This window comes from Haliotis cracherodii, unplaced genomic scaffold (assembly GCF_022045235.1).
Source record: "Haliotis cracherodii isolate W230 unplaced genomic scaffold, xgHalCrac1.p SCAF_8, whole genome shotgun sequence".
Taxonomy (NCBI): Eukaryota; Metazoa; Mollusca; class Gastropoda; order Lepetellida; family Haliotidae; genus Haliotis; species Haliotis cracherodii.
In genome coordinates this window covers 52,395,902-52,409,753 of record NW_027266341.1, presented here as the reverse complement: position 1 = coordinate 52,409,753, position 13,852 = coordinate 52,395,902, and positions in this window count along the sequence as shown.

Genomic DNA, 13,852 nt, shown 5'->3' with positions numbered 1-13,852 from the left:
TATCGTAAGTCTATGTTAGAGAAAGGGAGTTATGTTACCAGTATCCTCAGTCCAGGTGAGCCTACTGGAGTTACGCCATCACTATTGTAAGTCTAGAGAATGGGACCTACGCTACACCATCCTAAGTCTATGTTAGATAATAGAAATTACGCTACCACTATCGTAAGTCTATGTTAGAGAATGGGCGTTACACTACCACTATCGTCAGTCCAGGTGAGCGTATTCGAGTTACGCTATCACTATCGTAAGTCTATGTTAGAGAATGGGAGTTACGCTACCACTATCATCAGTTCCAGGTGAGAGTACGGGAGTTACGCTACAACTATCGTCAGTCCGTTTGGAAGTATAGTGGTAGGCTACGACTAGCGTAAGTCTGTACTGGAGAATAACGCTTCCACCATCATTAATATCATTACCACAACCGTGAATCGCTGGGACCTGCAATATTCGTAGTGCTAAGATCGCTCTGTGAAACGAGGTTAATGTCCGAAAAAAAAACCGAGTCGCCAATTTGATTGAATACGGTAATTTATTTACCTTTACGGACACCTACTCTAACACGTGGCTGGTTAAAGTATATCACTGTCCAGTAATAATTCCAGCATCTGTGCATGCAACCTTGACTTGCTCAAAAGGCCTTTGTGGATGGCGTACGTAAATTCAGCGAATGTACGGTGCGTAGTGTGCAGGCTATAGAGTTACTAGCTCCATTATGAGAAGACGTTCTCCTCCGCTCAGATGTACACCATGGACCTTGGATAGTATGGAAGTGATTACCTGGCAGATAATTAACTAAGCTGAAAGCAATGTAGCAGTCTGTACCAACAAAGTAAGGGGGTATCAACTTACGTGCGTTCAAGTCACTGTTTTGTAACCTGAATTGCCAACATACGCCATGGATGTTGACAGTTAGGAATATTTGTGCGGTCGTGTCAGATAGCATCGTGGTGTCAGGCTGTTACATTAGGGATGGTTGGAGTGAGGGCGAGAGGTCTGGGGACTCTCGTTGTCGTCATCAGTACTGAAGATGGCGTAACTCGCTACCGGTCCTAATTACAACTCAAATGTTTGAAATTAAATGTGATTGACGTAGAGCTAAGATTGCTTGGTGGAGTGAAATGAAATGGGGTTTAACGTCGCGTCCAAGATTATTGCACTTATATAGCAACGTGCATGCACGTGTGTGTGGCTGCTTGTACTAGTCCGGACTGATGCCGATTTATAGTGCTAGCCCACTGAGATACCATGCCGCAGTTAAGGTGAATACCCCACTCATACACAGTATACTGACTCCGAGCCGTTCAGTCCTTGTTTTAGCCCCTTAATGCCTAGCGCCAGACATTGTAACAGCCAGTACAAGCTTTTAAAGTCTTTTGGTATGACACGACCGGGGATCGAACCAGGGACCTTCCACTCTCCGGGCGGACGGTCTACCACTAGATCACGAAGGCGGTCTTGCTTAGTGGAAACAAGGTGCAGGTCATATTACGTCTGAGGGTTGTCTACTCAAGTGAGTGAGTGAGTGAGTGCGTGCGTGCGTGCGTGCGTGAGAGTGAGTGAGTGAGTGAGTGAGTGAGTGAGTGAGTGAGTGAGTGAATGAGTGAGTGAGTGAGTGAGTGAGTGAGTTGTATTTAGCATTTTTTTCCAACATTATGATGTCGAGGGGAAAACGGCTATTTCCTCATCAGTTCTCATCACTTCGAAACAGTCGTGTGTACCAATATTACAATATTATAGGTTCCGAAATGTCCACAACGTATTCAGACAAGAGTCATCTGTGATTATCCTCCATTGTATCCGTGAATGAAGGTTTATTCCGCCGTAAGAAATATTGCAACAATCTCACAGCTGGTTACGCCGAGGATGAAAGGCATACGTTGTAGCCCTATGGCTGATTAAACACAGAACTCCACCTAAATGAACGAACGCTTCAACACATTTTCGGGTATTATTTTAAGTAATAGATACTAACACCCTCCGGAGCACGGTATGTAATAGCATAGCAATAGAGTGGCTTATGTCTTGTACTGCTTGCCAAAACACTTAGCATCCTGTATTGTGAATATTTGAATACATGTATTCGGAATGGCGACCTGGCTATTATATTGATCATATTATCAGTTTCGTAATTATGGAATAGGAAAATTTCGCTTTAGTTCTTCTCTGCAATGTGCTGACAAGGGTTTCGTCTGGTTGTCATGGAAGCGAGTCCGCTACCCATTGCCTGATGACGTTATTACATTCCAGAGTGACGCCATGTCTGTTTCACATATGTACGCACTTATAAAGAACTAGGAAAGTTACCGATAACTTTTGTATGCACGATTTTGGTGACTTAACGCCGTATGATCCAAGTCTTCGATAATACCAAAATATTTCAAAGTATTCAACATGTAAATGGCCGATATGAAACTCGTTGCTGTTTTACTGAAGCAATACCGATGCGACGATAGGTGTTGACTTACTCGTGTCTGTAGTATGACATTGTTCGCTGAGTAATTGCCATTGAGACGCGTGAAAATCCGGGGTAGACTAGGTCTTCAGCAACCCATGCTTGCCCTAAAAGGTGACTATGCTTGTCGTAAGAGGCGACTAACGGGATCGGGTGGTCAGGCTCGCTGACTTGGTTGATGCATGTCATCGTTTCCTAAACGCGTAGATCGATGCTCATGATATCAATCACTGGATCGTCTGGTCCAGACACGATTATTTACAGACCGCCGTCATTTTTCTGGAATATTGTATGTTAAACAATAAAGAAAGAAACAAATCGGCATTGAGAGCGTCCGGGACAATATGTTTGTTGTTTTACGCCGCACTCAGAAATATTATAATGAAGTCCGATGTTTGTGGACTCTTTCGAGCATATGTTTTGGGGACCTTTTCTTAACCAGATTCGGAACCTACAACACTGACACGTAATCATCCTGCAGTCACAGAGCGCAAATCCACCTGGTCTACACGCGCTGAGTAAACACTGACATCCACATGCACGCAAGCACACACAGATGCCCAACATATTACCTACACATGCACATGCATGTATATTTATATGAAACATTCCGCTGAATGCACATCTAGGGTAAATCATCGGGGATGTAAATGAAACTGTAAGTTCATTGCAACAACATGTGGCCTCTGCATGGTATACAGCCCCCCGTTCCATAGAGAGCTCGGCGGTAGGGTGACCGGAACTCCCATACTATAACAAAGACTTAAGACAGTCGTAGATCGAAGAACATGACCCAGGGGCCCAGCAGGACGAAAAGAAGTGAGTGCGAGGGTTGGGTTCAACGCCGGTAAGCATTTTATTTGAGAGCCCACAGATTCCGGATTAGACCTGGTTTAAATCCTCTGTTCGTCAGTATTATACCTATACTATTGTGACCTGTCTTCCACATTATGTCACGCCGTGATATAACTGACACTGTTCTCTCACTTGTGCGATCATCATCATCATCATCATCATCATATGTCATGTGGTTTTGGCACGCTAGTGTAGAAGTGGATCATCATCATCATCATCATCATCATCTCATCATCGTCGTCGTCGTCGTCGTTGTTGTTGTATACATATTATTGATAATTGATTTGCAGACCATACTGCAGTTAGGAATATCCCGATTAATTAAAATGAGCAGATACCGTTCCTGTCTGAAATGCAAAACAAACAGAGAACACTGCTCCAAGACGGAAACATGACATGGAAATGACTAGGTGCCAAGACAGTTTACGCTCTGTTCCAACACAGCCCCAAAACATTCATGAAGGTTCGCGAGGTGGCGAGCTGTTTACTTTGCTATCTAAACTGATCTTTTCACAACAGGAAAAATACCTTTTCATCGTTATCTACACATCTGGATCTATGGCGTCAAAATGTTCGAATCTAATTACTGGGTGTAGTCTTGACGGCGCTATGAGGTAGATGTTCACGTACAGCAGGTGTTGATGCCATCGTGGCAGTGGAACATATCACTCTCAATGTAATGGTAAGAGAATCAGTTTGTTTTAAAGCCCCGTTGAACAGCATTACAGTTATGTTGTGGCGTGTCAGCTTGATGTGTGCGGAAAGCCCGAAATGATGCAGGTCTCAGACGTTTACCACTTCAGTGAAACCCACGAGCACGGGTATGGTGGTGACAAACCTAGAAACATAATCGGGGCGAACCGGGGTTCGAATCCACAATCATGGGTTTCTGGCGCGCCCAAGAGACATTTTCCACTTTGGTGAAACTCATGAGCACGAATATCATGCTGACAAGCTTAGAAACCGTCATTAGGGACAATATAGGATTCGAACCCACCATCACAGGTTTCTGTCACGTCTAAGGGACGCAACTCTGCACAGTGAATTGCAACGCCTTATGGGACTTCGCCCCCGTGCCCCGTGTGTGAGTGAATGGATTGATAAGTCAGTATGCAAGAGCTTATAACCGGAAGAACCGAACTAATAATATTAGTGTGAGCATCGATCCTGGACAACATGGTGAATCCGGGGCAAAAACCGTGTACGTCCCAAGTATCCAATGTAATGAGGATCCATAGTCGGTCATTGGTTCAAGGATTATTCATACCTAGCAGACACTGAGGCCATAAGATCCATAGATCCATAGGCGGTCACCGGTTCAAGGATTATTCAGACTCAGCAGACATTGTACCCACCAGATCCATAGATCGAAAGGCGGGCATCGATCCAAGGATTATTCACACTTAGCAGATATTGTACCCACAAGATCAATAGATACATAGGCGGTTATCGGTCCAAGGATTATTCACACTTAGCAGACATTGAGGCCATGAGATACAAAGCAGTCACCGGTTCAAGGATTATTCACACTTAGCAGATATTGTACCCACAAAGTCAATAGATATATAGACGGTTATCGGTTCAAGGATTATTCACACTTAGCAGATATTGTGCCAACAAGATCAATATATATATAGGCGGTTATCGGTCCAAGGATTATTCATACTTAGCAGATATTGTACCCACATGATCAATAGATACATAGGCAGTTATCGGTCCAAGGATTATTCACACTTAGCAGCTATTGTGCCCACAAGATCAATAGATACATAGGCGGTTATCGGTCCAAGGACTATTCAGACTTAGAAGATATTGTACCCACAAGATCAATAGATACATAGGCGGTTATCGGTCCAAGGATTATTCACACTTAGCAGATATTGTGCCCACAAGATCCATAGATTCAATAGCGGGCCTCGATCCAAGGACTAATCACCCTTAGCAGACATTGTAGCCACCTGATCTACAGTCAAGCACCGCTATGTGGTGGATACTTTTTTGCTTTGGATTCCCCGCGAGTTTCTCATGTCTAAATGATCTCCTTCACGCCATGAAGATAAGCCACAGCCCATGTGTCGGTTGACTAGGTCATTTATAAATGTGCTTCGAATTATATTTCCATTACCAAAGATATTTTAATCAAGCTGCACTTATATTACCCCATCAGATGCAGGTAACACGATGTCTAGAAGCGCCGAATCAACTTCCACCTTCACTGTTCACGTTGGCATGGAACGCCCATCAGCATGTTTCTTTAATTACACGTGCTCGAAGATAGGCACACAAGCCTATCTGGAATTTCATTTGAACTTATCCCAGCAGATCCCTAGGTTTCGGACTGTTAAACTAGATAAAAAAATGATTAATGATATGAAGCAAGATTAGTTTTCAGATCAAGTGACGCAGACAGGTATATCTTGTGCTGCTGACATTTAATTAATGTAAAGGAAATGGGAGTGTCAGATGCCGGGTTACATACACAGCGACTGGGTACTACCATCGACCTTCACAACTGCATAGCCGGTTCTTTGTAGCTAGCTCTGAAGGTCATTCGGCTTCAGTGTATTTTTTCAAAACATCATCACAATGATACCATCTCAGTGTTGAAGACGAGCCTGAAGACGGCCTGTCAAGATTATGAAAGCCATAACCCCAGGAAATGATGCTTTGGGCAGGTGTATGGTCGAAGTTGATCCAGGTCAATAAACTTCTGAATCATTTATTCAAGATAAGGGCATCGCGATTCCCCAGGGATGACGGGATAAGGTCGTTAGCTGAGTGAATTGACGCTGGGAGAGGGTCGGTAGCTCGGTGCGGTGATGAGGAGAGAGGTGAATAGCTCAATGTGGTGATGGGGAGAGAGGTGGGTAGCTCAATGTGGTGATGAGGAGAGAGGTGAGTAGATCAACGTGGTGATGAGGAGAGAGGTGAGTAGATCAATGTGGTGATGAGGAGAGAGGTGAGTAGATCAATGTGGTGATGAGGAGAGAGGTGAGTAGATCAATGTGGTGATGAGGAGAGAGGTGAGTAGATCAATGTGGTGATGAGGAGAGAGGTGAGTAGCTCAATGTGATGATGAGGAGAGAGGTGAGTAGATCAATGTGGTGATGAGGAGAGAGGTGAGTAGATCAATGTGGTGATGAGGAGAGATGGTGGGCACCTCAATGTGGTGATGAGGAGAGAGGGTGGGTTGCTCAACATGTGGTGATGAGGAGAGAGGGTGGGCATCTAAATGTGGTGATGAGGAGAGAGGGTGGGCACCTCAATGTGGTGATGAGGAGAGAGGTGAGTAGATCAATGTGGTGATGAGGAGAGATGGTGGGCACCTCAATGTGGTGATGAGGAGAGATGGTGGGCACCTCAATGTGGTGATGAGGAGAGAGGTGAGTAGCTCAATGTGGTGATGAGGAGAGAGGTGAGTAGCTCAATGTGGTGATGAGGAGAGATGGTGGGCACCTCAATGTGGTGAAAGAGAGAGGGTGAGCACCTCAATGTGGTGATGAGGAGAGAGGGTGGGCACCTCAATGTGGTGATGAGGAGAGATGGTGGGCACCTCAATGTGGTGATGAGGAGAGAGGTGAGTAGATCAATGTGGTGATGAGGAGAGAGGGTGGGCACCTCTATGTGGTGATGAGGTGAGAGGTGGGTAGCTCAATGTGGTGATGAGGAGAGAGGGTGGGCACCTCAAAGTGGTGATGAGGAGAGAGGGTGGGCACCTCAAAGTGGTGATGAGGAGAGAGGTGAGAAGTTCAATGTGGTGATGAGGAGACAAGTGGGCAGCTCTTGTAGTGATGGAAAAGGTGGTCAGCTGTAGTGATTAGGAGAGAGGGTGGGCAGCTCAAAGTAGTGATGAGCTGAGAGCTGTTTGATCAATGGCAGTTACATACTGGGAGGTTTTGACAGGGAAGTGGATAACTAACTCAGTGGTCATGGATATGCATATGGATATGCTTAACTTACTTTGTTGTGACAATATTAGGTTCAACTGTTTCTGGAAGGAAGTAAAAAAGCGTGTGCAATATGTACAGTACTGATGCGATGCCCAAAGCAACATATTACGACTGCGTATAACAATCTTCATCAAGTGGACGAAGTAATGACCAAGTCACTAAACAAGGAGTGGACACCTGTGACTCGGTCATTGTCAAATGGGGGTATAAGTTTTGAGTCGAGCTCGGCTGACGTGTAATGGTGCGATTGGTTGGTTGGTTTGTTGTTTGACGCCGCACTCAACAATATTCCAGCTATTTGACGGTCGTCTGTAAATAATCGAGTCTGGACCAGACAATCCAGTGATTAATACCATAAGCATCGATCCACGCAATTGGGATCGATGACATGCATCAACCAAGTCAGCGAGCCTGACCACACGATCCCGTTAGCCTTTTACGGCAAGCGTGGGTTGCTGAAGATCTATTCTAGCCCGGATTTTCACGGGTCTGTAATGGTGCGAGTATTTTGATGGCGGACAGATTTGTCTTGCCAAACAGCAGCTATCTCATAGGGCGCAATGCTCTACTTGTGATACAAGATTTGGCACTCTGGGTCTTCCTAAACAAAACAGGTTTTAATGGCTTTCAAATTCAGTTAATATTTTCACGTTTCATTCAATAAAGGAAAAATTCCGAAATGCTATGAACATTGGCATTTGACGTTCAGTTGCAGATTCATGTGCACAAACTTAAATCTTTAGCAGAAATCTTTGTAGTAACTTAATGGAAGTGGATAAATATATTATTTTCGTATTGTCTATAACACATGTTGAATACTGATGAAACTTGAAGCTATCCAGTAATGGTAATTTGTTTTTAAATTAGAATACTTTCATAGTTTTCAAAAAGGATATAGAAAATTACTTTTTTAACACATTCGGTCTTGACGGTGGTAGTTACATCGACCATCAGACCATCCTCGATTGGCCAGGGTATTATATAATCCATTCTATTATATGATAAATACCCAGGACCCATTCGCTTCCATGTGGCTTCGTTTTGGAAATGACGCCACCATCTCGCCAATATCAGTCACCTAACACAAGTTGACGCTCGCCCTTTGATGCAATTTGATTGGTCGGCTAATTTTAGTGCCGTACCAGTCGAATCAGACTCAAGAAGCTATAGTAGCTGGTACTCGAGTAGTATCATTCTCGTGAAAAGTCTTTAACGTACAACTTACAACCTTTAACATTTGGCCCAGATGGCTTGAATGGACCCACTATTTACTGCACCTCAACAGCCATCGAGGAGATAACTGGAACCTTCACCGCGTTTATGGTAAAGTGTATACAGCGTGCATGTGCATCCAGAGACATGTGAACGTCATACAACTGACACTGAAATAAACACATTGGTAATTACTCTCGGAAAGTTAACAAGTGAAAAGATTGGTTTACTTAGATAAAGTCAATCGACTTTCAACAATGTCGGAAAAAGTCTCATTCCAATATAGTTGAGCGCGCACTTGGTAGTCGCGCCTGGAGATTTAGACAATACAATGCCGAGAGGAGACGAACAACCCCAGTCCTTCCACAACCAGGGGCCTCTTTGGCCAACCGATCCCCTTCCGTCCCTTCCGACCGATCCCCTTCTGTCGGCGTCCAGCCGATCCCCTTCGGTCGACTTCCGACCGATCCCCTTCCGTCGGCGTCCAACCGACCCCCTTTCGTCCACTTCCAACTGATCCGCTTCCGTCCACTTCCAACCGATCCGCTTCCGTCCACTTCCAACCGATCTCCTTCCGTCGGCGTCCAACCGACCCCCTTCCGTCCACTTCCAACTGATCCGCTTCCGTCCACTTCCAACCGATCCGCTTCCGTCCACTTCCAACCGATCTCCTTCCGTCGGCGTCCAACCGATCCCCTTCCGTCGACTTCCGGCCGATCCGCTTCCGTCGACTTTCGACCGATCCCCTTCCGTCGACTTTCGACCGATACCCTTCCGTCGACTTTCGACCGATCCCCTTCCGTCGACTTCTGACCGATCCCCTTCCGTCGACTTTCGACCGATCCCCTTCCGTCGACTTCCAACCGATCCCCTTCCGCCGGCGTCCAGCCGATCCCCTTCCGTCGACTTCCAACCGATCCCCTTCCGCCGGCGTCCAGCCGGACCCCTTTCCGTCGACTTCCAACCGATCCCCTTCCGCCGGCGTCCAGCCGATTCCCTTCCGTCGACTTCCGACCGATTCCCTTCCGTCAAAATCCAACCGATCACCTTCCGTCAGGCGTCCAGCCGATCACCTTCCGTCAACTTCCAAACGATTCCCTTCCGTCGGCGTCCAACCGATCCCCTTTCGTCAACTTCCAACCGATCCCCTTCCGTCCACTTCAAACCGATTCTCTTCCGGCGACACTGATGCCCTTGAGTCGACTTCCAACCGAGCGTACTTCTCTTTCTGAACCCACTGTCTTATACCAATTACCAGTTACGCAACTTAACTTAATCATGTAACTTGATCATTTGGTGTATGTTTTCAACTAAAAATAACAATTACTGATTGGCTAGCAAAATGTATTTTCCCTCCGTATTATGTCCATTCATTTATAACGTTTTTTAAGTGCACCCTTTATACCAAAAAGCTGGAATCGCACTTGTTGTAGATGAGTGAAAGGTGTTTTTTACACTGGGGAACGACAAACACTGTAAGTGAAAGAGTAAAGTTTTACGCCGCAATTTGCAGTGGTCCAACATATTATAGATTTCCCAACCTCCCCTACAATGAGTGAGTTTGGTTTTACGCCGCTTTAGCATTATTCCAGCAATATCACGTCGGTGGACACCAGAAATGGGCTTCACACATTGTACCCATGTCGGGAATCGAACCCGGGTCTTCGGCGTGACGAGCGAACGCTTTAACCACTAGGCTACCCGACCGCCCCTCTCCCCTACAAATACTGAAATCTACTTGACCACAAGTATTTGGACATATCGTTCACTACGATGACAATTGTTGGTTATGGATGGATTCTGGCCAATATATGGGTGGTAAGGCTGATAGCGTGTTATCGCACGATCTGTAAATATATCAATCACTGGTTCGTCCGAATCAAACTCAAAAATTATTAACAGGACGCCGTCGTATAGCTGGAATATTACAGGTGCCAAGATAAACAACAAAATGACAGCTCGAGATAGTCCCTTATCACAAGAACGCAGTCAGTGAAGAAGCAGGATAGAAAACTTCAGGAATTTAACAAATGCGCCATAACGAACAAGAGCACTTGTTTGACCACCATTACATTGGGGAGTAGGGGGATTGGGTGAAGGGGTTTACTTCTCCCCGAACTCACTCTAGTTTTTAATTTGATTACACCAGGTACATTACGTTGAATACAACGCACTCAACTCGAGGAGGAAATCTTTTTCTGCTTCACTGCAACACTTCAGAGAGTTTTTCGTGCGTTGCATTACTATCATGACGTCATTGAAGACACCAAAAAAATATTACCTTCACACCACTTCAGTCCGTTCAAAGACATCTTCAAAAGAAATATATCTCTGCTGGAACTCCGAATAAACAGGGAATCTGAGACCAAGACAGTTGGATTAATATTTGGAGAGTTACAGTTGGTAGACATTGCTTTTAATGACTTAATTCAATGTGAGCAAGCATCTTCTGGACAACGTGGGAGGTCTGAAGTAAACAGGTTAGCTGACGCCAAAGTACATTATCATGCCACATGAAATAATTGTGTACAACAGAACTAAACCACTACAGGCGTCTTGTTGAAACTGTATCAGGCGATGTGTTTGGCTCTTGTGGACTTTGCAACACTTCTCCCACTTCCGACAAATGGGCCTAAATGTGAACAAGTATGGGTCGATCAACGCAATTGGAATCGATGTCAGCGAGCCTGACCACCCGATCCCGTTAGTCACCTTTTACGACAAGCATAGTCGCCTTTTACGACAAGCATAGTCACCTTTTACGACAAGCATAGTTACCTTTTACGACAAGCATAGTCACCTTTTACGACAAGCATAGTCACCTTTTAGGACAAGCATAGTCACCTTTTACGACAAGCATAGTCACCTTTTACGGCAAGCATAGTCACCTTTTACGGCAAGCATGTGTTGCTGAAGACCTACTCTAACCAGGATCTTCACGGGTCGAACAAGTATGGGTGTCATATTTGAACTAGTGCTGAAGCATATCACTGTCCTCCGGACCCGTGAAGATCCGGGGTAGAATAGATCTTCAGCAACCCATCCTTGCCGTAAAAGGCGACTATTCTTGTCGTAAGAGGCGACTAACGGGATCGGGTGGTCATACTCGCTGACTTGGTTGATGAATATCATCGTATCCCAATTGCGTGGATCGATGCTCATGATTTTAATCACTGGATCATCTGGTCCAGACTCGATTATTTACTGACGGCCGTCATATAGCTGGAATATTGCTGAGTGCGGCTTTAAACAACAAACCTACCAACATCACTGTCCTCATGGAAACGGCCTTTTCAGACTGATTGGATGTCCTTCTGCATTCGTGACCAGATCTGTAGATCTTGTGGGTTAGGGAATTATTCGGGTTGTGACGAATGTTCCTGGTAGTAGTCCATGCAAAATTATTTGTTCTTGCATGCATACTGGACAGACAAACAATCAGCTGAGTGAAGACTCTTCAAGGAGTCTGTTTGTAGCGTTTTCTTTTAAAAGGGTGATAAAGAATGAACTACTTGCCTCATTCTAGAGTAGCGGACAGGGAAGGTCCAGTCATCTTATATGATCTAAGGCGCTGAAATTCGTTGTGCAGAGTTGCGTCCCATGGGCACGCCAGGAACCTATCATTGTGTGTTCGTATCGTGGTTCGCTCCGATTTGTTTCCAGGTTTGTCAGCACCTGCTCATGGACTTCACAAAATCATTATCATCTGAGACGTGCATCACCTCTGGCTTTCCTCCCATATTAAGCCGACAATGAAACTGGAATGCTGTTCAAAGCGGCGTTAAACTCACGCACTCATTCTCAGGTGAGTTGGGTTTTGCGCAGCTTTGAACAATATTTCAGTCACTACGTTCGGGAGGTGGGGTAGTGTATTGAGTCTGTATTGGTTTAAGTGTTCGCTCAAAACTAAGGCCTCATTCAATTCCCAAAATGGGTACAATATGTGATACACACCCCACCCCTTTGATATTGATGGAATATTGTTAAAACCTCGTTCACTCCCTCACTCTCATTCAGTCACACACAGGACACATAAAGGTTGCTTTGGCAGTTTTGAAATGTATGTCAGTCCTTGTTTATTGTTTAACGCTGCACTCAGCAATATTCCAGCTAATAAATGGCAGCCTGAAAATAATCAAATCTGGAGGTGACAATACAGTGACTGATAATATGATTGGTTTGAATTGATTTGTTTGTTGTTTAACGCCGCACTCGTCAATATTCCAGCTATATGACAGCGGTCTGTAAATAATCGAGTCTGGACCAGACAATCCAGTGATTAAAATCATGAGCATCGATCCACACAATTGGGATACGATGACATGCATCAACCAAGTCAGCGAGCAAGACCACCCGATACCGTTAGTCGCCTCTTATGAACAATGGTCCACATCGTTGTGGTAGGGTGACACGCCATCAACTAAGTCACAAGCCTGACCACCAGATCCATTTCGTCGCCTCTTACAATCAGCAAAGGTTGATAGGGACCAAATCTATCCCAGAATGCCCCACGGTTCTCAATCTCGTTGACTACTTATGACCATCATTCTGTACCAGGTCCCCATGGTGAGCAACTAACACCAGTGGCTAATTGTGTGAGTAGTAGGCCACATTTTGTTCCAACTTCTAACTGGATCTCCATCATAAACTCTGTTGCCGTTTTGGCCCTTCAATACTCATTTTGGTGACTCAGATATGATAACAAGGTGTATAAACATCGGTACTTGGGGCCCTTCTACATGGGACCTCGGGAGAAGTGTCTTGATTCTGCCCTTGTTAAAGTGAGTGAGTGAGTTTGATTTTACGCCACTCTTAGCAATATTCCAGCAATATCACAGCGGGGGACACCATAAATCCTTGTTAAAGTATTTCCCCATTTTTTGCAATAAAACCTTTTATCTTTGTATAGCACTTGTTAAAGTATTCCCCCTAATGTTGTTGCAATAAAACCTTTTGTCAATGTCTCGCCCTTCTTAAAATATTTCCCCTGTTGTTGTCGCAAGCAAAGTTATTGTCCTTGTTTAGCTTTTGTTCAAGTATTTCTCCTGATGTTGTCGCATGCAAACTTCTTGTCCTTGTTTAGCCCCTGTTCAATTATTTCCCCTAATGTTGTTGCAATAAAACCTTTTGTCAATGTTTCGCCCTTCTTAAAATATTTCACCTGTTGTTGTCGCAAGCAAAGTTATTGTCCTTGTTTAGCTCTTGTTCACATATTTCCCCTGATGTCCCATGCAAAGTTCCTGTCCTTGTTCCAGTCCTTGTTCCTATCCTTGTTCCTGTCCTTGTTCCTGAGTTTCCCCTGATATTGTTGCAGGCAAAGCTCTTGTCCTTGTTAACATTTCTGACATTTCTTCTTTCTTTCCAACTAAAAGACCTCATAGAA